The 25071-nt window shown below is 39.7% G+C and overlaps 1 protein-coding gene across 11 annotated transcripts in view; it reads right to left on the bottom strand.

Annotated features, from left to right (window-relative positions):
- The window catches only part of nrxn2b (neurexin 2b), a 661917-nt gene that overhangs the window by 224277 nt on the left and 412569 nt on the right, over positions 1–25071 (bottom strand). The window lies entirely within an intron of this gene.

The following is a 25071-nucleotide window of genomic DNA, read 5'->3' as shown; positions in this document are numbered from 1 at the left end:
CCTAAGTGCCCTTCATGATTGGACTGCTCTCCGATATAATCTGTGATTTTATAATATAAAGGCCTTTCCATTACTTGATGACTTTGTGGCACCCTGCAGCAAAAGCCAGCCATTGCATTTTCCATTCATTAGGCCTATAAAAAGCTCATTTTAATTTTGTTTAATTTGATTTTAGTATCAGGTCCTATAATCTGGAAATGACCTGAGGCCCGAGCAGTTATCTGTGTTGAATACATGATCAAGAAGAGTGAATATAATGTAGCTCTGCCTTTTACTTATTCTGCTGTAGTGAAGACTGACTAGCCTTCATGCTTTACAGATAAGGCCGTTTAAAACGTACATCCATGCATCTGTGGGTGCTCAGAATTTGTCACCCACCATAGCCATTATCCTAACTAAAGGGACATGGACATTTTATCTTGATTAGATGGACAGAGACTGGGCCACCGGCCAGATGGTCAGCTAAAACTACATCAGCAACTCAACACATTAGCCTGCACTGCTTCATTGCTCAGGATAACTATTTCACTAGATAATAGCTTTCAGATTTCAATCTCACACTGCATGCGTCACCAGAGAATGCTGACTTAGTACACAGTGACGTTTTATATTGGATTCAAATTCTGCTTTGGATCGATAATCACAATAACAAGAAAATAAAAATAAAATCCTGCAAGGGAAATTTACTGAAGTAGACAAATTATACAAGAAAAGCACATGCATACTTAGGTCAAAGTGTTGAGGAACCAGAGAGGATGATGTCACACACGTGTGGTAGATTCAGGAAAACTGAAACCTTCCTTGATATACAGTGTGGGCATAGTGCCCTGGCTACTAGTTCAGTGTGACTGTAATGTGACCAGGCTGGCATCATTTGTTTTCAATAAAAGCACCAAGCCATCCACCTCTCTCCCTGATTGCTCACCCTCTTTCAAGCCAAGAGAAAAGAAAATTATTTGAAACATCCTTCCTTCCCTCCACTGTGTAACAGTGTCCATGCTGGTTCACTAGCGACCTTTGTTCTTTAGCGCTGGCTCTGTGACCATTTGCGCAACTCCCCCATCAGTCTAAAGATGAGCTCCCTCTTCATTATTTGAAGGCTTCTGTGCACTCCATCTTGTTTTACAGGAAATGGGCATCACCATAGTACGACACTATTCTGAATTTTCCAGCCCATTTCCTCACCGTGCTCCTCTCATCCCTCAGTGCGTAGAGACGATATTTCCTCCACCCTTCATTCTCCATGTGATATATCACAGCAGGTAATCCACTATATGAAGATTTGTTGGGTGAGGAGTACAAATGGAATCTTTTACATCCAAATACAGACTGCATGCAAAAAAAGAGCAAAAATAAGTAAATGAAGCAGAGGAGCTGGATAGGGAGAGGGATGAGGTGAATTCTTCATAAGGCTCTGATAACGTGATTTGCATCATTTTATTAGCAGTCTAAAACAGTTTGTCCTCATTGTTTTGTTGTCTTTACTAGCCCTTCATTTCTTTAATTTTCCATCTCAAAATGCGCTTAGCTGAGAGTGGCAGTCATTGCATCAAGTCATTTTAGGTCAGCCAGGCACATTTCAATTGGTAAACGTGTAGTATTTATCAAAGATATCAATCAGGGCATGTGTATTCTCATAATCACATTATCAATCAAACTAAGCTCGGCAGTGGACAACCATTACTCAAGGGATGATAGGATTTACTGAGGCATGTGATATGCCCACCAAGCCCCTTAATGCATAAATAAGGTAAGCCTTCCTCAAAGAAAATCACATACTGTACATAAGCACGGGGCACACATCGTAGACTAAAATAGGAGAGGTAAGATGTGAGGAACAAGTGTCAACAATTCTCAACAGCAAAAACACGACAAACCTTTGCTCTTTATGGTTAAGTCAAATGAATTGACTTTAAATCTTGTCTGCAATAATATTATGACATTTAGCTGACCTAAACTAAAATAATTAAAATGCCTAAATTATGACTAAACCTTAAAGTCAAAACACTAGTATTAAAAGTAAGTCAAAACTGGCACTCAAAATTAACACTGATACACACTGACATATCTGTGGCTGGTCAACTGAAATTACAAATCAGTTCAGATGGTGTGACAGAGTGCAGAAATGTTCAAACAATCTTTGTTTTCAAAATCATAATCACCTAAAACAGCCTTTTGATTGAAAACTGAGACAAGCAGAGAGATCAAGATGTGTGATGGACTAAAATATTACCAGTTTTTACCTTTTTATGTGCCTGTCATGTCTAGCAATGTGAACACATCTTGTCAAACTCATGAGGATTTTAATGCAGCTTATCAGCTAAAAAAATGATTCCAGAAAGCCAAAAGAAACAAACAGTGAGCCAGGAAATGCAAAGCAGAGAACAGTGGAAACACTGTGCAGGGAAACAGGTAGCATCTGCAGACAACACAACAAAGAGAAGACAAAAACACAAAAGGCAATGAGGGAAGTGGAATCAGGTAGGTAACACAGCTGAAGACGGTATCATAAGACAGGAGGGGCATAAATTCAACTAAAGACACAAAAAACAAGAGCTACAAAAATAAAACAGGAAGGAACACAAAGCTGAACAGGGAAACAAGATTAACTTGACAAAACTAAACAGAGGGAAAAGAAAGAAGGAACAGAATGGGAACACAAAGAGGTGTTAACTAAAACTAAGGGACTGGAACTGAAACTATGGATAACAAATCCATAAAGAACCTATACTAAGCAGAAGATAGCAAAACTATCTTATTTAATTTTACGCATAAGTAAAAACTTGGGCACAAAACCCATTCTCCACAACAGAGACCTGCTAACAAGGAACATGTGTGCTTTATTCTTTATTACCTCCAACAAGGAGATATTTTTGGGAGCGTTTGCATGACATTCTGTCTGTTATCATGATAGCTCAAAACTTACTTAATGATTAATGATCTACTTAACGATTTAGTGCCATGGCGGATGTTTGCACTTGCTTCTTGTTATTTGAACACATTTATGATGGTGTAAAAATATAAACATGTTCACAAGTCCCACCTTTACCTATAAGTCGTATTTCATGCTGGCTTGAATATACAGTCACACAAGGTTAAGCTTGAGTGAAAAGAGAAAAGGTGTGGTTCTGTGCGCATGACAGCTGAAACCAATGACACTCTGTCTTCCACTTACTCTGTCCTTCTCTTCTCCATCTGCTGCATCACTGGCAGAAGAACACCTTTCCTGCCATGCTCATAAATTACCCCTGTGTTTGGGAGATTACAATATTACAGAATATAGTTAAGCATAAGTGGAATTGCGAAATGCTGTTGTTGAGTTTTCATGTACCAAAACCTGTCAAATCAATATGCATACAGTAGTTAAACTGTGACACAATGATTGAAGAGGCAGTTATTCTTGAAGCTCGATCAAATCAATACCTCTTTCTTATTTACTGACCCACTTCCATTACTGTCCCCAATCATGATTGTATGTCTTTATATGCATAAGCACTCTGTGCATTCATAACATTTATTCATGTCTTATAAGCATCTCTGTGTGTGAATGCAGCAGTATAAGTGTGCAAAAGCGCATAAAAAGGCATGGTTGTCTGTGAATCTGCTTTGAATAATACTGACAGACACTGAGGCCCCATCACACACTGCATTGTTTCCTAGTCAAGTCAGATATACTGTGTACCCCACAACATTTCTTTTCATGGTATTCATCATATCAGTACTGGGCTTACAGATCACTCGGGGCTGAATAGAGATGATATCTATTGTATTTATTCATGAAATTACTGTCTAGATACTGGACTCAACAAAGTGAGAGCAAAGACTGAATGTTAATGAGAGGCAAGCAAGTGTATGAAGATACTGTTGGTGCATTCACAGTGTGAACAGGGAACTGTAAACCCCAAAGCCATGGGGAGACTGTGTGTCATGGATGTCATATCTTACATTTGATTAGAAACGTATATTGTAAAGAACAACGCACAATTACAGTCTGTAGCAACTATGTCAATACACAAAAATTCTTAGATAAAGTTACTGGGCTATTTCATGTAAGAGACCAAATATAAAAAAAGTTTTGAACACACCTGTGGAAGGTCACATTTTCTAACAACCTACAACCCTTTGCACTACTCCCATTAATACATGGCACAGCTTGGGTATCTCGAAAGGTTGCTGATGTCACAGGGCACCAGAAAAACCAATAACAAGATGAAAGCTAGTAATTCACTTCCTGGTTTTTGACTGAACAAGGCATCTGTGCTGACCCTATATTGGAGAATTGCCCAGAATGTAATTAAGGACACAAATGTCCTTCAGGAAAGTACTCCTTGAATTCTCCATTACCGGAAAAATCTTTTAATTTCCTATCGAGCCTGGGTCAGAAGTTATCTAAAGCATACTGGGAGACTGATTAAACGTTGCTAGCAAGAAGTAATCACTTTGTTTTTACTTTGCCCCTGTCTGCCTGTCAGGCCTCTTTAGCAGTGTTCACTAGGTGTGGCATGCACCAGCAGGAGTTTTTGACGACATGTGGCTGATTCATGTTGATAAGCGAGGAAAACGTAAAAAGGGAGAGAGACATTTTTCTCTGTCACTTTGCCTTTTGGGCTTCATATTTCACCACATCCCGGTGTACCAAGAACCAAGAACGCCCCATCCCCCCTGCTCCTTCGTCCATTCAATACACCTTTAATCACATCTAGCTCCCACTTTGTCTCCTACCCCCATCACCCTCCAACCTTTTCCTTGGCCAGCTCCATTGACGGCGACAGCTTTAAATTTGCCCAATCATTATTGCTGTAAATTAGACTGGTGAGTTGAAAAGGCAGCCTGGATTTTTTTTTTTTAAAGATGGCAGCAATGATCTAAATGGGTCTGCACCCTTGAATTGTAAGACGAGGGGCATTTTGGTTTAGGAGAGGGGATGTCAGTCACATAAAAAGTTGAGCACTGCACTTCAAACAAGTATAGACTAAGAAAAATCAAAGAATGTTTGCAATTTGTTGAAAATATCATCCATCATTTGTCTCTACCTGCACTGTTTAGCCATTGACTTGACCCCTTTGACCTCTGGAAATCACATTTTTGCTTTGCTCTATCACATTTAAAGAAAAAATTCTGCCAGTGCTACCTCTCAGCCTCCTAATCGATGCAGCTATCCTATAAATTGAAATGACCTCCTTCTTAAATTATTCCATCACAAGATTTTCAGAAAACTTGATCTCTGACCTTCAGATCAAGATTCGACTTCAGAATCAGAATCAGAATACTTTATTAATCCCTAGGGAAATTACTTGTTCAAGAGTTTTAGTAGAAGCATTTATAGTATCAATTTAAAAATCCCACGTTGCCTTTTTCTTGAGTTATCGTGTTCACAAAGGTCCTGTCTGCCTGCCTGGCAGGGTGACGACGATCCCCCAGCTGACTTTCATGGCTGAGGGGTATCTTATTGTCTCAGTGCTTCTGTTTATTCAGTTGGTGCTGTTTTTGTTTTGCTTTTTATTTTAAACTCCAGCAACTTTATATTAGATTCAAAGCTACAGCAGAGAGCTACTCATTTGTTACAAGTCAGCCTCCCTTCTCTGTTGCATTTGCCACCCCTGTGTGTCTGGGTCATTCTGTGAAAAGGCTCGGTAAAATTGGTTGCAAGTAAAAGACAGTAGGTAGTAATAACCAGCCACAGCACTCAGCCACAACATTCCAGCAAATGCTAAGGCAGGAAGAAGGTTGAGGGCAGATCTCACCACAGCTGCCCATGTCTCTCAGCTGAGTCACAATAACACACATTCAGCATCATCTAGGCACACGAGTATGCCCAACTCTGCAGAACCCCCAAACGACACGCACACGCACACACACACAGAGGCAGGTGCACACTGTGCCTTTTTCTTTCCCAATATCTCTGAGGAACTGAAACCTGCAGCAATCATCACTGACCCCTCTGCAATCAAGAGGTTCTTTCTTGCCCAGCTCTGTCTTTGAACATAAAGGACTACAAAGCCAAGAATTTGTGGACACACAGAGGAAGAGAGAGAGAGAGAGAGAGAGCAAGAGAGAGAGCGAGAGCGAGAGATGTTTCTTATTACAAACAAGCATCTTAGAGTGTAACCTGGACATGGTTCCAACAAGGAAAATCCTGGCAATATTCTTAAAGAAGTTGTCTCAAAACTGTGATGTTTCCAAACATTAGCCAAAGTCATGTTGCCACATATAGATATTTCAGGTAAAACAAGGAAAGACATGCTTTTCACCCATATGTCGTTTTATGGAAATATTCCTGCTTATATTGATGGGCGGCGTAGAATTTCTTGCCTTTTTCTTGGCAAGAAAACAGAAAATGATCAAAAAGCCAAACTTCACAATCTTAGCTGAACTCCAAAAGGGTTGACAGCCGCTGCAGTATTTCCCAAGAGTGGAGGTGTGCCGGAAAAAAGAAAAAAGGTAAAAAAAACTAGCTCAGATGGCATTTTAATCCAAACATATACGAGTGCATGGGTGTTCGAAAGCCATACTATGCACCAGAGTTTTTTGTCACACTGTCAACATCCAAATAACTGGGAAGCCTAAAAAATAAAATATTAAGTATAAACTGGAAATGTATCCACAAGCACAGCATCAAAGGGCTTTTTTACAACATGTGTGACATGGAAGCAGTGAAACAAGAATTCTGAAAAATATATATAGAAAGAAAGTAGAGAGCTAAAGCGATGGCTTTGGAGTGAGGAGGCAGATGTACAAAGGCAGAGGAAGGAGTAGGAAAGAAAATGCTAAATTGAGGGAAAAAAACACATGATTCAATAGTGACTATCAAAATTCACCACCTGCATTTCCATCCTATCCCCTCCTCATGACAAATGAATCTGTGTGAGAGAGAGGAATGGAGGATGGATTGAAAGAGAACACACATGGCCAACCAAGAAATGCACTCAGATAACATGAGAGCAACTGAGTGTTCTTGACATCGAACCATGGAGCCTAACCATGAAATCACTATGACTGCAGCAAACAGACCTGATGAAGAAGGTCAAGGTGTGGAGCAAGTCTATATATGAGGTTCAACTGATACATTGTGGGTCTAATGCTAAAGTCACCATGTTGATGTGTCACGGTACTGCGTCTGTGACCCAGTGTTTTTGTGTGTGTTTTAGTTGTATTCTTTGATTAGTATAACTCATGGGTGTTGTTTCTGCTTGTGTTATATTTTTAGTCCTGGATCTTGGTTTCTGTTATTTTGCCTTCTTGTGTTCCTTGTCTTGTCAGGCTTGTCTGAGACGCTGGTCTCAGTGTCAAGTCTGCGTCTCTATGTGTGTTATACTTCCTGTTTTACTTTGACAGTCTGTGTCCTTTGTCAGTGTATTCTCATTTGCTTCCTTTGTCTCATTAGGTCTGATTTGTCCCAGCTGTTGCCACCTGTTCCCCATCTATTTAAGTCCTGTGTCTCTCTCTGTCAGTTTGTTTGTTGTACCCTCACTATGCTGTGGTTTCTCCCTTTGTATTCCTGAGGAAATTCTAGTTCACAGACCTGGTTTGTTTCCTAGCTCATGTTTCTTAGTTTATAGTGTCCAGCTTAGTTTCTAGTTTTAATGTTCGAGATTTTGGATTTGTTTTTTGTGAAGTTTATTTCTTATGGAGAATCTTCCCAGCAATAAAGCTGCTGCTTTAAGTTTCATTCTGTGTCCGTGAGTCCTGCAGTTGGGTTCTACATCCTGCCTGCCACACAGCAAAACATGACAGAATGTTTGTGTGTCTATCTTCTCTTATCCACATGCCACTGTTGTTTGGCAACACATGGACTCAAAGTGCTCAAAATTGTCAAATTTGCTCTTTGTTAGCTTGCTGCCATTGATGTGTGTGTGTGTGTGTGTGTGTGTGTGTGTGTGTGTGTGTGTGTGTGTGTGTGTGTGTGCGTGCAATGATCAAGAAGCAAATTGCCCAGCTTTTGATGAAAGTGCTGCATAAAGGCAGTTCATTTAACAACGGTTTTGGAAAAGGTATGAATAAAATAAAATAAAAAAAACCAGTGCTTACCTTTTCTAATTCTATTTGATTGAAAGAGCAACTGCAAATTTCTTTCTTTGGACTACCTGCATACTTGCACATCCAGGAGTTGCCAAGCAACATTTTTCCTATACTCACACATATACTGAACAGACACCCCTGCTATATTCCAAAACCCATGCTACGCGACGAGGGTGAATCAAAACAATAACACTGCCGGCCAGAGAGCCAAACAATGAGCTGAAACTCAAGATTAAGCTCTAAAGAGTGGAGAGGGAGGGGAGCTGCAGATGAGTGATAATTTACTGCAGATTCATCTGGAAGACTCATATTTCGGTTTGGGATTTGATTCATATTATATAATGAAAGTATCAATTATAGTTACTTTACAGTTAAATGGATAATAAGCTGAAAATCATGACAAGGAAAACAATTTTTGCAGCAAATTAGATAAAGATTTCTCAGTTAATTTTTCCAAACTATCCCCCCCAAAAATTAGCACTTTCAATTAGTGTAACACTGAGACAATAAAGCAAAAACTGTATGAAAACAAACTGACTTCCTCTTTGACATCATGACCTAACCAGCATCTGACGCCGCAGCATATAAGAAACAAATGAAACAGAAATGGAACATTAACAAGCTTAATGCATTTAAATGACATTATAGGCCTATTTAAAACATAGAGCCTAGCTAATGGAAGGTTTTATGAATCTTTTAGTGTCTAATGTCTTTATTCACATTGTCCCTGCTAAAAAGCACAGTGCATGCATTTAAAAGCTTCAAGATAAATATTTGCAGAATTTCACATCCAACTTCTACATTAGCTATATTATAGAAAATGAATGACAGCAACACGAATGCAGGAACAATATCAGAATGCAAAACAATCCACCTCGTGACAGGAAATGCAGCTCTATAATGTCAGAAGCGATTGACATCCGTCAAAGTGATGTGATGGAACACAAAGGTTACGTCTGACACGTTCACATCGCCTCCTCGCATCTCTTCCTGCAGCTGCTGAAAGCAGGGAGGTGAAGCGAACGAGAGGGCACGTGATAACTATGTTGTATTCTCATGTCTTTTTGCACAGTATCTCTCTCTTAAAGCTGTCATTTTGCTCTCCTTCACATCTCTATTTCATCACTGCCAGGCCTCTTTACCTCTCCCAGTCTCTACTACATTTGCTTCCTCTTGTTCAGCCTTTATCTCCTTCCTCTTTGTACCATCACTTCTGCCTCCCCTCTCGTTTGCTCTCAGTCTATCCTGACATTTTTTTTTCCTAAGCAGAGGTCTGAGGCCAGCTGTTCCTGTCTTATTTGAGCCGTTTCAAGTGTTCTCACAACAACAAGGAGAGATAGTGATGGTCTTGGCAGAGTTTGTGAACACTAACAGCTGAAGGATGTGGATCACACAGCAGTGGGTGAGGATATGTTGGAGGCTAAGATTATATCACCAGTAAAAAATAACAAAAATAATTTAAAAAAAAAGTTGGAATACAAACAAATATTCCTTTAACAAAAGGGTTTATTTTGCTGAAATAGATAAATAGATACATGTATATATTTTGCTTACATTGCTCAACCACCAAAACAACTCTGGCTCAGGGAGTATATATAGTAAAACCATAACAAGTCTTCTTTAAGTACCCATAAGAGAACATTTAGACAGTAAGGCATTTTTTATGATTTTGTATTAAAATGCATGAAATGATAGTTGTTAGCTGGTGTCTTGCTGTAGATCAGTCTCAAAGGCTCTCCAGTCAGAGGAAAGTGTAGCGAAATCAAAAATAAGCCAGGAAAACCTGCGTTTTCTGCCTCAAGTCATTTCACCTTAAACAGATAAGAGATCCAAAAACATCGACTCCCTGGACACAAGGCCATCCTGCCGCAAGAAGTGCAAGGTAAGTATTTCCTTGCCCTCCCCCAAAAATTAATTTCCTCCCTTTTAATTTCTCAACCTTGTCTGCCTGTATACACACCCACTTGCTCAAAGGGGTGTAGGTCCCAGCAGTGAAGGGGGGAAATAGCTCACTGCTAACACACTTATTGTTCACTTTCATTATTCATGGAGGCTAATGGAGGTTTGGATAGCAACCACCAGCAGACACACTCAGGAAAAATGGGGCTGAGAGCAGGACGAGTGTTTTGTCTCACCTCTGTTTTGTCAATTGCCCTCTTTCTCTCCCTCTCTGTTCTCTCTTTCCTCCATCTCTATTGCTGACACAGGGCTTTAACTAGGTTTCAATGAGTAAGAGCTCTCAGGCTGCTGTGTGAGTAATGGGACACTGAGAGTGTCTGGAATAAATAAAGGGGGCGACCGGAACAGCCCTTCCTGCCCCAACTCATCCTGCTCCACCCTCACGCATTGCAAAGCGATTAAAACACTTCCCAAATCCTGAGACTTCCTGGTAAATAGAATAATTTTTTTAGCCCCTGGTGCAATCTCAGTTTTTCAAGATCTACACACGTTTACTACCCGCAAAGCTTAAACATTTATTTTGTATTCATATGCAAGTCCCTTGATCTGAACTTGATCCCCGTGGCCACTCTGTTCCCTGGATACTCTGAAACAAGTGCTGACTGCTTTTATCCATTACGTACATCAGGTAGGAGAAAAAAAATCTGACTAAGCAGATACTTTCACTGCATGAATTATTCAGGGCTGAGGAGAATGCTCTGATTCACAGTCATAATGGGAGGTCCTGAAAAGGCGTGCCGTCTCGCACCCCCTCATATATATTTCATGCTTTGGCAGAAAGTCTGTCATGCAAGAAGTAGAAAGGCTAGCCACTGTGGAAAACCTGCAGGAATGGGAAACAACTAGTTTAAGGTATGGGCAGAGATGTCCTCTTGCCTTGCTTGAAAAGTGAAGTTACTGTTGATCATTGCCAGCCAGCCTGCGCACTTTGATAAATGTCAGTGCGTTCACTGCAAAGCATAAAATAAAAACCACACAAGATCCCGTATGTGCTGTAATAGTATCACACGGTAACCCAAGACTGAAGGGTGTGTGACTTTTTTTCTACTATCTGCTCTCATTAGATGATACATGTCACCGGTTCCTAGAATATAACATGTGCTGGCTGAAAAAAGAAGCAATAGTGATTTTTTTCTCGTTCCATTAGGGCAGAAAAAGGCAGCCTCTCAGAGGCTTCTGAAGATGTAGCTGTGCACCATCATTTCAGCTTCCAACTTGCCATTATTGTTGGCAGAATGATACATCACACCACAGTGTCTTTGGATACCTCCTTCTCTTTTCCACCCACACACCGATACCCTTGTTTTGCAACCTATTAAACTGGCCCTGTTAGTGTTTTCTCTCTTCTCCTTTATTGTGACCAAAGAGAGGAAAGTCTGATGAGGACAATCCAACTCTGAGAGGTGTTGTCTTGTCTAACAGCCCTTTCTCCAGTGTAGTGCTGCTTGCTGACTCTCTGGCTTAGATAATTGCTGTCTAGATTCTCCCAACTCAGCAGATCACTCCAAGTCATAATGAGGAAAAGGCTGTGCGCTCGTGCACATGTGTGCCTGTGTCAGGTAAGTATAATGGCTTCACGAGACGCATATACACAGAGATATGAACCATAGCACAGAGCAACAAAGCTAATCAAAAAGATCTGTGAGGACTCAAATGATGCTGAGGAAACACAAAGGCAAAATCTACTGTTATTGAACAGATTATCACGAGATAGTTAGCACAGGGCATTTTGGCTGATCAGGCAGATTCCAGCTCAGGTGAAGGGTTCAAGGGTACTGATTACACAAGTGAAATAATTAGTTCAGCAATAATACAATAAAATAATTAAGAAAAGATAAGAGGACAGACAGAAAAAATAGCTTTAACAAATTGTTTATCCTAACATATACACTATGTTCCTGTAAAATGAAACAATAGTTACAACAATAAGGACTAAGATTATTAATATCCTGTTATCCAGGCATCTCATGGTTTCCTTTCTTTACTTTTCCATGTGATGTCTCTTATGCACACTTCTCGCTGCTACTTCCAGTGTATCAATTAGTCCAAAGTTTTGTATGGGCTTGGCTAATGGGAGTGTGATTAATGGTGAGGGCTCAGCACAGAGCCATTAGCCTCCTGACTCCCTCAGGAAAAAGTTGAGGGATAGAAAGAGGTAAGGAACGGGAAGTAGATAGGCAGACAGAGGGAGGTTTAGGGCACGAGGCCAAAGAAGAGAGAGAGAGAGAGAGACAGCAGGGCGGCGTGCTTACACTGTTTCTGTAAAGAATCCATCACCATTGCTTAATCTATCACGTATCAAATTATCTCTATGGGCAAAAACTGCAGATGGAGTCTTCTGGCCCTGCAAAACATACTGACTGACTTGCCAATGAAGTTCACTTCCATGTTAGGATTCAGATTATTTTGGAGCATTTTTAAATGAAAGCACCATTAAAAATTGATACTGTTTAGTAAGATAGTGTTTTCAAACTGCATAGAGGACACTACCAAATTTATCAAAATAACATCTGCAGTACTCAGAGGTAAGCAACACTTTAAAAAACTGTGAATCAGTCACAGTTAAAGAACTTCTGTACGATTCTCACGGTCTGCTACAGATTCATGCTGATGGCTTTCTCTCGGCCTAGCAAATGTCTCTCTAGCATCTGCAGATGACCTCACGACACAAAGTTGTGGCTCAGTTTTTGTTCGTTTTACACTGTGTTTTTATCACAGCCCTCACTGATAGGAACAGAAAGGTCCATCTCTCTAAACTGGGCACACTGAGCCAAACTGCTCTGCAATAATAGAATTCATACACAGGCTATAAAAGTGATTAACACCATCACAAACCTACAAGACAGTGACTAAGACACAAACACCTAATATTAAAAACAGCTTAGAAGGCAGGTTGGAGTAGAGCAGATATATACATACAAGCAGGCAATTTGAGAGCAAGGGACTGTAAGACAACTCATTGAATCTTGAATGTTTTAGATTATAACCCAGAACTTTTCCTTAAATGAATGTTTCCTAGTGATGACATAATGTCCAAACCTACAGAGACCCTAACTTAAAGCTTGCAGTCTACACTTGTAAAATGATTATGATGTCTGCTGGCATTATGCTCTCAAAAGATGCACCTTAGCAGGCCTACATAGAGATGTGGGGGTGTTATGGGTAGCACCCATAGGTCACATTCTTCATATAATTTGCTAGACTGATGTTATGGTTAGAAAATGCTGGACTAATGATAGACAACAGTGACTGGAGAAGAAGCAGCCCCCCCCCACCCCCCAAAAAGTTCTAGTTCTCGTTGCTTCTAATCTAACGCAATCACTCTTCAGTGAAAATGGTAGCTGTGGCAGTGATTGCAGTGTCATTCTCCATCAGCAGCGAGAGCACTGGCATTGATTAAGGGGCCTCTACAGCGTACGCTTATATTATATTACCCATGCACGCATAGGGTATGAAAAGCCAAGCCTATCCCTGTCGTGTGTTGTACAGAGCAAGGGCAGATCGAGGCATGCTTCAGAACACAAGTGGGTGTCAGTCAGCTTCATGAAACCAGGATAAATGCACTGTCCTCCTCCTCGTTTTCCTGCAATACTTTTTTTTCCTATTCAGTTCCTGCTCTGTGTTTGTTTGTGTCATAATTTATTCTTTGGAGCAGATTACGCTGCACCTGTGAAATTGTCTTGACAGCCACGCACCAGAGAGTGAGACAAACAAGAGCATGTGGATGATGGAAGGATATTATGAGCCAAGAAGAGTCTGGGAATTCAAAGGGAAAGATAAAAAAAAGTAAATAAAATGAAATAAAGTAACATAAAAGGAATGTTAAATGACATATAATACAACCCTATAACAGCTGTTGTGGCTGCATTTTTATCTCAGGAACAAGCCGGCTGGTATAATGGCATTCACATCGAGAGAGCACTGCAGGAAGTAAAATGAATGTGAGCTGTGGGTGAGAACAATCCATCAATTTATTTTGTTCATTTGCATAACAGATCTGATTTCATATGTCTGTAAATCACCAAAACAAAAGAGGGCCAGTCCTTATGATGCCAAGCGACAAACTGGAACAAGAAAAAGAGCGGCTGCAAATTATTTAGATCAAACAAAACGGGTGCAGTGAAACAACAGAAGCCGGTGGAGACGGGGGAATATGGGGAGTGTGTCGATCCAAAACATGTTCTTCACTTAGACTCAAACGGCAGGGGAAAAAAAACGTTTTGCAAATAAAAATGCAATATGTTCAAACTTTGTTGGCCTATTATTTAAATTAAGTTAAAACAAGATGTATACACCCAGAAATTGAAAAACAGTCTTCAGGTTATTTGTTTGGATGTCTTGTTTGTGATGGGAATTGCAAATGCTAATAGGACAGAAATGAACTACACCCAGTGTACATCCACAAAACAGTACTGCACTGAGATAATTAGTGAAGTAAGCGAACATGTCATCATAATGCCTCCCAACTTTTCTCCACCAAAAAGCGCAGCTGAGACAAGGAAACAGACTGTGGTCTAATCAGGGTTTTTGCCCTGATGAAGTGTGCTTCTGAGAAGTGACAGCTCTGAATGCCTCTCTCACTAAATTTTCCCAATTTGCAGCTGAAGACTCGCTACAGGTCCATCTTTTCCTCTTATTGCCATTTCTTGTCATGAATTTAAGAGCTAGAAGATTTCTGTCTGCATGTTGCGTGCATGCACTATTGGTTAGAATTCATCATTCCCCGAAAACGTCTGCAAAAAAATGACTCATTGATAATATCATAATGACTAAACTGATTACTATTTGACAACATGAACCACTGTTGAAAACTTGCAATCCACTGAAAAAGAACTAGAGATGACAATGCATCCATGCTCTGCTAAGTGTATTAGATATATCTGGTAAGTGATTGAGCGTTCTATTGTGTTGCAGACATCTTCTGTTTCTTTAGAACCATCACAGGCTCTGCTGGTTACCAAAGAACAAACACAGAGGCCCACACAGAGATAATGTTTTTAGTAATTTGGAGCAATCAGTTGAGTGAAATGGGCTTCAATAGGGTTTTGATTGCACCATCTAACTCAACAGGTCTGTGATTTACCTATCTGAACAGCAAGCCAGAAGAAAGCATTTAGAATAAATAGCCTAAAAATGGTTAAGGGGGCATTATCAATTCTTCAGCCAAAATACTTTGTTGGATGTTTTATTGCTGTATCAACTGAGTGCATTATATTGATCAACACTTTCTCTGTTCATCACTATTTATTGTCCGCTTCTGAGAGTCAGGGGGAAAAAAAAATCAAGCTACAGGCTTAAAGCAAGTAGTATGAAAAGCTATTAGTGTGGAGGTGGAACACAGAATGTGCTTAGTTTGGAGTAAAGACAATGCTTAATTTGGTTGGCAGCTGTTGAAAATAAGGGATCTCTTTCTTTCTTTTTCCTAGCGTCTTCCCAGCACGGGGTCTGCTGCGTGGCTCTGTCTTCCCCATTTGGGTGTCCTCTGGGGTGAGATCCACTGTGCACATGTCTTCGGTGATTGCGTCCATCTGCCGCTTCTTTGGTCTTCCTCGCCGGTCGACGGCCTCCAGGGTAAATGGCCTGTATTTGTATAGCGCTTTTCTAGTCCTTAAGGACCCCCAAAGCGCTTTACACAACCAGTCATCCACCCATTCACACACACATTCACACACTGCTTCTGGAGTCGAAGGGCTGTTCTTGACACCGAATTCTCCTCTCTGCGCATGTCCATACCACCATAGGTGCGCTTCCCGCATCTTCTTTTCGATGGGGGCAACTCCGAGTCGTTTTCAAACATCTTTATTCGTCACACGATCAAGGCGGGTTAAGCCCACCATCAACCTGAGCATATAGGTTGATGGTGGCTTTCCCGTCTTTTGACTTGTTTTTTGTGTTCCTCTCAATTCTGGAAAGTCTATTTCTGGAGTTAAGTCTATAAAAGTAAGCATGAAAGCCCTCGGTGGCAATTAATTAATTACCTAACTGTCTAGTTTTTAAATGTTCAGGGTATGACTGATTTAGGAACAAGCTGCTAGACTTTACAATAAAGAGCTGTCTTTTTCCATTTTGTACTTCATAGGTATTGCCTTCCCATAAAGCGACAGCCCAAACCAGAAATGAATGCCTTACACCTTATTTGTGGTGTACGTCAAGTGTTGTTTAGCAACCAGAATTAAACTCTAACAAGAAGCACTCTGAAAGCACAAACCTCCGCTGAGCCAGCTCACTCTTTAGGCAGTGTTTACTTTTAAGGGAAGACTTTTCAATTTTGTATATAACTTTATATGTATTTATTCTGTTTTCTTTAGTAAAAAAAAATCTTTTTCAGGAGCATTGTACATGTATTCAAGTTGTTATGTATTTATAAGGTTATAAGCTGTTACTGTAATGTAAAGTAAGTCAAACTGTTGCCATTACAAACAATAGCAGTAGAATCTTAATCAGAGTTTTAAAGATTATTAACCTTATTTTATCTTGAAGAAGAGGTCAGAGGCCCAAAGTAAGTGATGCTTAAAATCCCCATACCTATACATCATTCTCTACTGTATATGCCTTTAAGTTGTCAGTACAAGCAATGAGAGTAATAAACATGGTTTGAAATAGCTGTATATAGGATTATTATCACTTTAAGCTTCAGATCAATCACATGACCTTGAAGGAGAGGTCAGAGGTCAAATTTGGCATGATATTTTAAATCCTTAAATCTTTTGAAGCACATTTAGAATCTCAATAAATCATTATGTTGACCTTGAAGACCTTGTGGGTGTAAGGCAAATTTTAATTGATTGTGAACATGATCCTACTCTACACCCCAAGTTTTAACAGAATTCATTCTTGTTTACTGATAGATTGACACACACGAAGCAAATACTACTAAAAATATAACTCCTTGCCGAAAGTAACCCCAAAAAAGAAGCAATTAATCAAATAAAAAAATCTTCAAATCCCTAAAATATTATTAATTCTGTAGGTCGGTCCATCTTATGGGATTGTTTTTATGTTATATTAAGTCCATTACTGCTCTAATAACATGGAAACACAACCAATGAAAAAAATATATGCCCACCTTTTATCCTTTTACTTGTCTGGGTATTTCATTGGAAGTCTTTTTCTTCGTCATACAAAAATTTAGAAATTATTTATCTACAATTCTTAGAGTCCTGTATTTATGATATACATTGATACAAATCTATATTCCTATAAGGAGAGTTACGAATTCACAGCCATTCATTCTTTAAGCTTTGACTGTTTAAATTTAAGCAGATACACAAAAGACTAGTCTGTACAGTAAATATGCCCATCTTTCAGGGCCTTTGCAAGCAAGGCATGGGCATGAATGGAGTTTGGTTTAAGTCATAGTACAGTAAGTGTGAATGTTTGTGAGAGCATACTGACAGTTTCAAAAGAAAAGGGTTCTAAAAAAAATCCATGACATATTAATGTGTCACATTTTGGCCCCAAAGACCACACAGATAATATTTTTTTCCCATAGAACTGCTACATCCAACCATTTCAGAAAGAGGTCTGTGAGGCACAACTTATTCAGTAGACAACACAGCTACTGATTCAGACCTGAATGAGATTCACTGACACTCTCAGTGATCAGTTTAAGTTTAAATGCAGTTGAACTCTCAGCACAGTTACTGTCCTGAACATTTATGAAAGCAGAGATTGTCAGGCCATCTGGACTTCAGTGGAGCAGAATAGTTGGAAAACGGCTGGAGAGTGTTAACTTTCTGGCCCTGTAGTTAAAAATGCCATGATAGCAATATTTTTGTTCTTGTTCTCTTGTGTGACAACAGGAACAGAAAATATATACAGAGAACAGATTAACAGTGAATTCGGCTGTATTATTAAAATGCTGTGCAAGTGAGTATAGATGGTAGGAGAGAAGCAAACAGATGAAAACGGTTTAACTGCTCTGAAAAACATGTAGTAAAGTGACATGAACACAGTAACACACACCCAGTACTTCTCTGTTGTTATAAACAGACCCTTAAAGGTCATTCCCTTGGTTTCTGATATAAATACAAATATACAAATAAAGCTAACAATTATGTTAGCCATGCAAGAAACAACAGGATTTTCTAGTCCCAAAGAAAGATTATCTGGGTATTCTATCGTTCAGGTGACATGAAAACCTGGAAGTTTTAGTTTGGCTATTTGTAGGTTACATTTACAGTATTTTCATGGTTTTACTTATATTTTATTTTCTCGTTGAGCAACCAGGCTACAGAACAAAATCTGATAATAATAGTAGTTTTACTGGGGAGAACACAGGGTTGGTGTGCAACTTTTAGCACACATTTATATACCAAAGCCACACAAAGAAACACACTGGTTGTGCATTGTGCACAACAAAAAATACGGTTTTCTTACTGTTAATGATAACTGATGCTTGTAAAGGATTTCTGATGTTTAAGGCTTAGACTTTATATCGAAAACTTTTCAAAAATATGACAACACATTTTCATGATATGGGGCCTTTAATAACATCAGTAATAAAGGTTGAGGTTTAAGAAGAGAGGTTTAAAAACCTGTATTTATTTTGCTATTTTGATGAGTTTGGTGATATGTCCAGTTTTGGTGATATGCCCACGTGAGTTTTCAAATTGAAAGCGTTCAATTGGTCAATATACAGACTGTGCAATTAAATGAATCATAATCCTTCTGTAGAAATTATCCAGACAAACAATAAACATGTGTCAGAGGAAACACTGACAGTACTACGTATAACTGCAATTCTTCAATTAATCAATTCAGTTAAACTAACACATAACATATATAACATTATTTATATATATATGATTCTGTGAGTAAACATCAAAGGAAGAATCTGCATAGCCAAATGGTAGTATTAGTAGATTTAGTATTTTACTTTAATGTTGATTGTCAAAAGTTATGGCACTTTTGTGGTGATGTTAACCATAGCAGCCTGTATAATGACAATGAGTCCACATAATGGCTTTACAATTATCTCCCAGGTTTACAGGTTGCTGAAGAGAGAAAGGAACCATTAAAGGTAATCACATTCAAACGGTTGTAGCTGGTTAGCCAGGGGAAAGAGGCTAGCATCAAACAACTTCATTATTTAGTTGGTGATGATAAGAGATGGGGGGGGGCAAAAAGGGCTCAGTAGTGCTAGAGGGATATGACGGGACAGACAGAGTAATGAAATGAGATCATTAATGAAATGAGATCCAGCCCCCAAGGACTGGAGTTTGACACCCCTTGTCTAGCCTACAAGATGTATTCCCCAGCTCTGAACTATTTTAACAAAAGTAAGACCCGAGCAGAGACACAATCTCTCAGTGATAAAATGTGTTCCAGCATAAAGAGGAAGTGCTGAAAATGAAAGGAGATAAAGAAACATGGCAGAAGATAAGATGGTGGTTTACACTCATCACTCAAAGGTGATGAGTGTAAACCACTGAACCAGGTAAAAAGCTATGGCTAAAATAAATAAATAAAACATTTCACCAATGCCTTTCTGGCACACGAGACTCAGCAGCCTCTTCTAGGCTTGCATCCAAGATTCATGGTATTGAGGTGCTGTCTGTAAAAAATGGTAGACTCTGCTAGTTTGAGTCCACAGGGAGGTAGTATGTACAGTTTCAATTCCCTTTATCCCCTGACTGCCACATAGAACTTATATCACAAGTGTCCTTGTTAACTTGAGACGAGTCTCTCAAGGGGAAACTCTCAGACTGACGGAGAGGGATTTAAGATGGCTTAGATCTCAATAACCATACTGGAATTTGTCCTCACTTTTTCTCCACGACCAAGTCTTCACTGGGCGTAATAGAGGCCAATGACTGCCATTTAGTCTACTCTCAGATATTAAGTAGCAGCAAAGCGTCAACAGAGTGAACAGTTTTTCAGACACTACTCCTGCATTTTGGCGCAGTTTTTCTTAAATAATAATACAGTGTAATATTATTAGATTAGTCCCAAGCTCACAGTGTGAAAACTATGGTTTGCTGATCATAGTATTACTGTGCTTGACTAGCCACACAACTCCAACTCCTGACCCAAACCCCTTAGAGATTCTTTGGGACATTGTCAAGAGGAAAATAAGAAACGCTCAAGCCACAAATAAAGATGAGGCGAGATGAATCTCGCTATTAACCCTTAGATGCACACGTGGGGTCAAAAATGACCCCACGTGTTGTTTTTCTTCAATATCTTTAAAATGCAAAGTTGTAATATATTCATATTCCAGGTATTCCTCATAAAACATGTTTGTAACATGAGGCCATTTGCATTTTTATTCATTTGTTCATTAATTTAAAAAAAATGCAGTTTTTGTATCACTACCCCACTCTTCCATAAGTGGGGTCAAAAATGACCCCAAGCAGTTCCTATGGAATCTTCTATGAAACTTTCATTCTTAGCAACTCTGACTGACCCAATTACACTTCTGATGGATCGAGAATTAATTTTTACACAATAACATACATGATTTATAGTCAGGGCTGCACATAAGTGGTCCGCAGGTGTGCATTCGCTGTCAAAATAAGTATTCCCGGAAATTCAGAGAATACGCGCTTCTTTTGTGGTGGAGGAACACCAAAGTAATTGCTTATGGAGCTTGCTTCTTTGACATCTTTAAGGGTTCTGAACAAATATCTGTCCTCCTCCAGAACATCTAATGTACGCAAACGAGCGTTCCAACTTCTTATCTGGTGCGTGTCTTTTATTTTGACAGCGAATGCGCACCTGCGGACCATTTATGCGCAGCCTTGTTTATAGTTTCCTGTGCACTTCAAACATTGTCCTTTCTGGTGTTTTTTTTTAATATCTAAAGTAACATGGCTGCTATGAGGCCAGCTAGGATCCCTGTGGACCTTGCCCTACAAATGATCCAGGACGAATGGGATGAAGAGCCCATCGGAGGCACTGACTCAGAATCTGACATCTCAGATATAAAAGACCCAGACTATTGTCCCCCACACTGAACAAGGCCAGTCAGATACAGAGGAGTCCTCTGATGAGTCCTCTGAAGAGGAAATGGATATTGAGTCTAACAGAATGAGCCCCTCTTACTGCTCTAGCCACAATATACTGAATTAGTCAGCCAGGGCTTGCACCTGGGTTTAGTACTGCCTCCCCAATAGATGCATGGAAGATGTTCATGTCTGATAATATAATAGAAGAGGTTCTGACATGCACAAACATGGAGGCATGGAGAGTAGCCACAGACAGGGGAAAAGAGTGGAAAAATGTAATCAAACATAAGCGCCTGGCCTTCATTTGATTGACCCTTCTTGCAGGAAGTGAGAAGAACTGGGATGTACCAGTCGGTGTGTTTTTTGGGAGTCCTCTGCATAACCCATTGTACAAGGCCACTATGTCAATTCAAAGATTTAAAGATATTTGCAGTTTCTTGCACTTTGATGACAAGAGGACCAGAGCCTACCGACTGAAAACAAACCACATGGCAGCTTTCCACTACATATGGAGCCTGTTCCTGGTCAACTGCAGGCAGAAATTCATCCTCAGTGATTGTGTTACAATGGATGATCAACTTGTGCCTTTCAGAGGGAAGACCCAGCTTCTGCAGTATATGCAGAGCAAGCATACAAAAGTGATACAAGTGATACAAAAACTGCAATTTCTTAAAATTAATGAAAAAATAAATAAAAATGCAAAGGGCCTCATGTCACAAACATGTTTTATGAGGAATACCTCAAATATGAAAATATTACAACTCTTCATTTTAAAGATTTTGAAGAATAACAACCGAGTTTATAGCAAAATGCACTGTTTCTATTTGGGGTCATTTTTGACCCCACTCGTGGAAGAGTGTAGGTATTGGTAGGTTGTGCATCCAAGGGTTAAAGTAACCTGGGCTACAGTAACAACTCAGCAGTGTCACAGCTGACAAGCTGGCTCTATGGGCCCTTTATAGATATTCAAAAAATGGGATGGGGTTGAGAGTAAGAGGTGGAGTCCAACTGATCTCACATATTACCTTCTGCCAGTAAGGCAGCTTGCATAAAAAGAGGGTGAAGAGCTCTGGGGTTTAGGGTCCCATTTGTAGAGGCTCTGATCTGGGCTTTTACTCCAGCCAGCTCAGCCTAAGTGAAAGGAATAATCATGGAGCTTTGGATCTCCACTGCTCCTCAGACCCTATGTGTAATTCATTGTCTGCCCAGGGAAATCAAACCAGACCGAGGCACGTTGTTGGCCAGAGCCAGTCTAATGACAGAAAAGGAAGAAAAAATCTTTTAGATGAGTGATGAAGTCATTAAATGAAGCCGTGAGAAAGGAGATTGAGGTGGGCCCCGGTGAGTGTAGCACAGGCCTTGTAATTTGTATACATGCATATCAGTGACAAAGGAACAAGGTTAAGGTTGAAACCCTTAAGTCTGTTCCACTGAAGGCAGTGGAAAGCTACATGGAAATCCCAGGCAAAGCTTTAGCGTGGCTACCTGAAAGTGCTTTATAGTAAGCAAAAGTTAAATACTGTAAATACTGGAAGATATTTTTCAATATAAAGCAGGGTAGAGGGAGCAAAGAGGAGGTTTTCTCTTGTAACACAACATAAAAAAACTGTCACTTCTGACAAGCTGAAATACTGTCACTGAAATAGTATCACATCATTATCACAAATGAAAGAAAATTATCAAAATATCATCAGGAGTAATCTTCAGCATGAAAAAAGAAATGCTTTTATTATCTCGGGATACAACAATGATGCTGCACATGTAATGAAACTTGTGGATGCCTGTCCCTGAGGAAATTATGAAAATTACTTTTATTACTGACATAAAAGATTTACTGAAGGTTACCTTAAAGACGGTGACTTAAGTTCTCTGTCTGATTTTACAGGGCTTTTAAAAGAGGTAGCTGACCATTCATAAATTTGACCTCACCACTTACATTTTAGCATGCTGCGATTCTTTCACAGTCCAAAATAAACAGCTTCAGCTCAGCGATGGAGGGCATAATCAGAAAAGCAAAGAGGACTCTCACAGAGTAAGAAGTAGAAGGCAAAATTCGTTTAACTGGGCTGACGCTGCAGTCTTCCATATTGCTCTCCTCCTTGCCCCCATTCCTGAGCTCATTCACTACGTCACTGGGTGCTATAGGTGAAGCAGTTTTCACAGTTTTACATGTGGTTGACAATCATGCTCAGATGTGTTTATTGACACTACTGCAGAATACCTGTCACTCTTGTAGACCTGTCTTCACACTCCAAACTTTTCACGCTCCAACAACTAAAGAAAAAAAAGCCATTATGGTCGCTATCTTTACACCATGTTTGTGTGTCAAAAGATGTCTATTCGCAAGCACCAGCAATACTAGAAAAGAGCCCACCATGAGAAGGGCATATTTACTGTGCAATAAGATGCCAAGTATGATGATTAACAATTAGAATGTGGAAAATTGAAGGAAGTTGTTTTATAGCTTGACTTCAGCTCATGGGTCTGACAGATTTCAGTTTTTAAGATCCCATGACTAGCGTATCCACCCTTAGCAGGGCTGAGGCGGCAAATATGGAAATGCATTGGAATGAGTAGAGAAATATTCACGCGCTCAATATCCATTTGTCCGAATAGCCCTGTAGAACTGAAAAAGTGCTTACCTTTAAATAAGCTGAAAGAACTCAAGTAACTCTGACAGGCAATTTACTGATCATAATAATGCAAGTGTGAAACATGACACTGTAACTGTAATAGCTGTGTGACGTCTCAAACTGACAGCTCTATTTATAACCCAAGTTCGGAGGATGACTCTTTTCTGAGCAGTGTTCTGTTACTTTGAGAGCACAAAAATGTCAATAAGAAGGGTTTGGATGGTGAAAGCTATTGATCCCAAGCAGAGGAGAGGAAACGAGAGAAAGACACAGAAATAAAGACAGAAGGAAAGACACAGACATAAAATATGGTAGAGACAAGAGAAAAAATAAGGTGGGATCTTGGCAGCAATTAACCTTTAATTCAGAGATCACTTTGATTTATGTTTATTTCATTGTCAATTGGGAATAGCACAATAATCTATAAATTGCTAATGATAATCAGTCTAGATTAGATATGGTGATTTGACTGTCCTTACCACAGTTTGAATTGGACAACGCCAATATCACCAGGCTGCTTGCATACATTGCTCCAAAAGCAGGCTGGTCCTCATGACTCCTTTGGTTGCCAGCAGATTGCTGCTGTCAGCTGTAGTTTGTACAGAAGACTTGTCCACAAAGGCCCACCAACTACTCGCTAAGCATATTATTAAAATGTAAAGAGCGGCACACAAACTGGAAACTGAGACTGGTCACCTTCAAAAAAGGTGCCCTCCCACACCCCCGGTTTGTGTTGCACTTTTTCAAGCTCTGCAACCATTTGCTGGTTAGTTAGCAAGTGTTTGTAGACAAGCTCGAGTGTTTGATGTAAGCTACGGGCAACAACCTCCTCTCAACCAAAGCAATCACAGGAAGGTTTTTTGGTGGAACACCCTCTTTGCACCTTATTTCACCCAGCGAAAGGAACCTCCACCGAACACTTGTAAAGGGATACACATCTTTCCCTAATGACCAGTGTATCACTGACTGGTCTCTATGCCTGACTGACTGATCATCATTACTGTACATACAAAGAAGTCAGTTACAGTTTTAAATTTCAACAACCACTCAAACTCTCTGCGGTCCCAATCCTTAACCAGGCAGACACCAGAAAAATTCAAGAGTAACAAAACTGATGTCTGTTCTCTGCAAAAAAATTGGTAAAACTACCTTTAATCAGAATAATAATTCATAGTAGTTACGGTAAAAAGGTGTGCACTCTAAAACCAAGCCAGTAATAGCACCTGATACTTTTATACTTTAGTTTGTGGACTACTGGAGAGATCCTCAACACAACTTAACTTGCGTTCTTAAAGTGTTGTCGGTCCTGTACTTATTCACAGCTCATGCAAAAGTAATCATACAATTGAAACAACAAAGCAGCTTATTAGAGATCAAGGACTGGTAAAAGGTGCATTAGTCCACAGCAGATTGCACTGTGATTGGTCACTAATGTCCTAATGTCAGGTAAAGAAATCTGCACATGTTTCAAAGAACTAACTACTACAAGTCAGACTGTAATGAAAAAAAAT

Source organism: Pelmatolapia mariae, linkage group LG3_W (genome assembly GCF_036321145.2).
Source record: "Pelmatolapia mariae isolate MD_Pm_ZW linkage group LG3_W, Pm_UMD_F_2, whole genome shotgun sequence".
NCBI lineage: Eukaryota > Metazoa > Chordata > Actinopteri > Cichliformes > Cichlidae > Pelmatolapia > Pelmatolapia mariae.
This window is presented reverse-complemented; position numbering and strand designations above follow the sequence as displayed.